We start from the raw sequence: 4,202 nt of genomic DNA, 5'->3' as shown, positions 1-4,202 counted from the left end.
ACTTTCTCACCATACAGTCACAATAGTCATTTTTTAAGGCAAAAGCTACATCAAAACTTTTTGAATATGCAAATAGATAACTTCCACATATAAAAGTAAAAACAACGCTTTGAATATGCAAATAGATAACCTCCTCACATAAAGATGAAAGCATTATTTAAACATGTTAAAAGCTAATTAAAATATAATAATAGAAAAATCAACCAAATTTTTTTTTCTTCATACTATAATAATTCAAATAATTCTATTTAACAAAAATATATTAAAAATCACCATAAATTAACATTAATAAATAATTTTTATAAAATCCCAATTTAATAATAAATAATTACCTAATTTATAAATGATTTATGTATAATCTTAATTTATATCAATTTAATATGAGTTAAAGAATTGAGATAACCCATTATCCCACACACGTTCATTCCTTTGCCCTCTCTTCATTTGCGAAGCCGAGGACTGTCACAATACTTGCAAGAAAGCATTTGATACATCCACTAGATAGCCACAACAAGCGACAGAGCAAAGCTATCTGTCTAAATACTTGTTCATAGATTCTCTCACATTTGATTCGTATCAAACAGTTCCGCAGGGGGCGAAATGGGAGGAAACCGGAGACGCAGCAGAAGCGACGTCCCCAGGGGGGCCGAAGCCCTCCTCATAGAAGATGTTACGAGGATTGCAGGGAGTGCGATCAATACAGGGAGCGAGATAGGTTCAGAGACATGCGCTCCACTCTGCCCACTATCCTTCTGCTCCAAAATATTTCTCTAGACGCGAGGTTCGTATCTGTTTTCTTCTTAGTTTGAGGTTTCATACCCAGTAATTTTAATGAAGTTGTCTTAAGTCAGCCATTTCTGGCTATACATTTTAGTCATCGAACGATGTATTGGGTCTTCAAATTTTTTTTTTAAGTAAAAAAACCATTAAGAAATAGACTGTGGTTTTCCATGTGTTTTTTTCAGAGGTCTCATTAAAATCATCAGGGTCTGATAAATTTAGGGTTTGCAGTTGTTTGGTTTATTTTAAGCTTCGACAATGACAATGTAGTTCTGTATGCAACCTCATGACGAAGAATAAGTTTCCACGTTGAGTAGATAGGGTCGCTTAACTGCCATTTTGTAGTGGTACTTTAATTAGATTGAATAACTTGGCAACCGGCCCCTGAACTTGGGGGTTTGCAAGGGTAAATAATTTTCTTAAAGAACCTCGGGGAACGACTGCAAGGGTAATGATTTTCTTAAAGAACCTTGGGAGCTATTTTAAGAGAATAAAATGCATTTATGGACAACATTTTGTTTCCAAATGGTTGTAAACGAATTTGAGGTTTTAACTATGCTGTTAGTTATTTTGATACATTCCTGTACATTCGTCAACACTTATCTTATAGCAAAAATGCTGAGGAGTTTGTGTATTATTTGACACTTGTTCCCACTGAAACAAAGAGATCATTGTATGCTCCTCACCAAGGAATTGATTGTTAGTTTCTTTCTTCAAGTGTTCCATCTTAGCAACAAAATAATGAGAAACCAAATGATAAACTAGCATGAAGGATTGTAATAGGATTTGGATTATTTTTAAGGGTTTACTATTAATGTGAAAGTTAAAAATCCCATCACTATACCCCAAATAAGTCAAAATCAAAATAATCAAAGAATTGAAGGAAATCAGAATTAGGAAATGTTAAGCAATGAATTTCTATAAATGGGTAGGGTAACAGTCCAGGAAGTGCCAAAAACTCGGGGTAGACTTTTTATGAAACTGCATGAAATAGGGAAAATGACAAGAAGTTGATTCCAACAACTTCTGCAATTTCGACTTGCCCACCAGATTTTTCTAGAACTTCAACCTGCCCAACACATTCTTCTGCAATTTCGATATGCCCAGCAAACTCTTCTGCAACTTTGACTTGCCCAACAAATTCTTCTGCAACTTCGACTTCCACAACAAATTCTTCTGCCCATCAAATGTAGAAACCCTAACACGAGAGAGAGAGGCCCAAAAACTTAGATCTAGTTCTTCGCCTTCCTTTTCGTCCTTTTACCAGCTTCTATCTTGAGAAGATCGAACTTTCTTTTGGTGAGTCACAATGAGGTTGAGTTCCTTCTTATTTATAGGCTTGTGAGGGGTACAAATTTTAGGCTGACTTGCCCCTTCATGTAGGTCAACTTGATCTTTGTGCACGGAGGATCTTTTGGTTCTATTTTGAGGGCCTCTCGGGGATTCTTTTGAGAATCACTTTTTCAAAATCGTCGAGAATGCGGTAGATGATGGGGTTTAGAAACAAAATTTATGTGATCAGTAGTTAATGGAATTATTACTGTCTTGGAGGTCAACAGAGCATATGACTAGGTTGCCTAATAAGAGGAGGCAACTTCAATTTTCAAAATCCATAGGCAAATTCAGTACATAAATCTATTTTCTCTCATGGAAGCTATGGGATATTTAAAACTTAAGCATAGAAATCTAATTGCTTGGAATAATTGGTGAGAAACAAACAAAAAGAGTGAGTTCTAAATGTTCAAATCCAAAATTGAGATTGCTATGATCTTGTATTTCATTTGTATTTGTTCAATCGCCAAAGAAAACTGGGAAGTGATAATTAATGAGAAATAATCACGTTATGATCAACAAAGTAAAGTTAGTTGTTGGGAGTAGGTTGCTTGAGCAATATCTTAGACATTCAACTAAATAGGTCACAAAGTTTATCATTATGAACATGAATGTAGGAAAGATGCACCTTTTTGGTTGTGCAAAAAAAATAGATTTATAATTCAAAACCGTAGAAATTTTATCACGTATATTGAGAATGTTTATGTTTAGATTTAATAACAAGGTTCCAATTCATTATGACAAAAATTTTCCAATTATTCAAGACAAACTCAATTAATTATCAATTTAATAATAAAAAATAATTTCCATTTTTTTCCTTATTACTTTATAAAAGGGATATTGTGTCCTTATTCAGTTTGTGGAAGGCAGGGAATATGATTCTCAATACGACTTAAATGAGCGTTTTGCTATTGAATATGGCGTTGAATGAGCTAGAATTCCTTGTGGATTTCCAGTATTTTTGTTGCCAACTCCAAAATTCCTGCAAAGGTGGACGTTAAAGCTTTTTGCCAAGAGATTTTCCATCATCCAGAAAAGGTAAAGGGTCTGCTGGACTTGTATGTATCAACCTTTGGTATCGGGGTCAGGGATGAGATCCTGCCATTCATTTAGCTCCAGTTCATTATCTATTGCTTGTTGCTTCAATTCATTGTCCCAACCCGAAATAATATAATGAGCCCGTGGGTGTGCATTAGTTAGATAAGGCTTTCAAGATTAAATCATTGTTATTTCTACGACCTTGATTTCGGGTGGTTTGAGGTTGAGCTTGAGTTCTTCCACAACCACAACCCTGGCCTTGGCTACGACCTTGACCACCCCTTGCATTTCTCCCTTGGGACGAAAGAGTGAGGAGAAAGAACTTTATCACAATCTAACAATTTGAAAGTATGTATAGTGTACTATAAGGGGGGCTTCTAATGCCCCCACAAGTTGCCACGGCGGGGGCTCTTAACTCCCCCAAAAGTTAGTACGAGGGGGGCTCCCAACATCCCCAAACATTGTTACAAGGCGGTTTTAGACCACCCTAATAAGTTGCTACAAGGGGGGTTGTAAGCCGCCCTTGTAGGTTGCTACGAGGGGGGTTTTAAATTGCCCCCATAGGTCAATTTTCAAGGGGGTTTCAAATCGCCCCCAAAAGTGAATTTTTGGAGGCGATTTACAACCAACCTTGAAAGATGACTTTTGAGGGCTATCGCAATCACCCCTAAAAGTCACTTTTTGGGGCTGGTTCATATCTCTTAAAAGAACTTTTTGTTTGTCCTCACAACGCCCTTAGGCTAGCCCACCTGAAGGACCCTCACACCTAATTGACCCAACTTTTGGGGCTTGACCCTGGCGAAGCCAAGGAGAACTGAACCAACGCCTCATAATAGAGGGCCAATGACTTGGCAGGGGGGCTTCACCAACCATTTGGGCTACCCATCAACGCTATCTCTTCAAATACCTTCCCTAAAAGGCTTGACATTTAGAGGTGATGCTTTGAAGGGAGGGGGGGGGGGGCGTTCTAAAAAATTGCACCCAAAAGTCACTTTTCAATTTGGAACCCCTTTCCCATTGATGATACATTTGGGGGCAATTCATCTCTCTTA

At 37.3% G+C, this 4,202-nt stretch overlaps 1 long non-coding RNA gene across 1 annotated transcript in view; it reads left to right on the top strand.

The window, feature by feature from the left end:
* Window positions 1-385: 385 nt before the first annotated feature.
* LOC149160926 (uncharacterized) overlaps window positions 386-4,202 on the top strand; it is an 18,980-nt gene continuing 15,163 nt past the window's right edge. Inside the window, exon 1 of the long non-coding RNA XR_016261478.1 lies at window positions 386-781. This is a non-coding gene — a long non-coding RNA (uncharacterized LOC149160926). The remainder of the gene's footprint in view (window positions 782-4,202) is intronic.

The sequence above is a fragment of the Pinus tabuliformis genome, chromosome 5_2, assembly GCF_031772625.1.
Source record: "Pinus tabuliformis cultivar Carrire ecotype Pingquan chromosome 5_2, CPIR1, whole genome shotgun sequence".
NCBI lineage: Eukaryota > Viridiplantae > Streptophyta > Pinopsida > Pinales > Pinaceae > Pinus > Pinus tabuliformis.
Note: the sequence above shows the minus strand (reverse complement) of the source record. Positions and strands in the feature narration are given on the sequence as shown.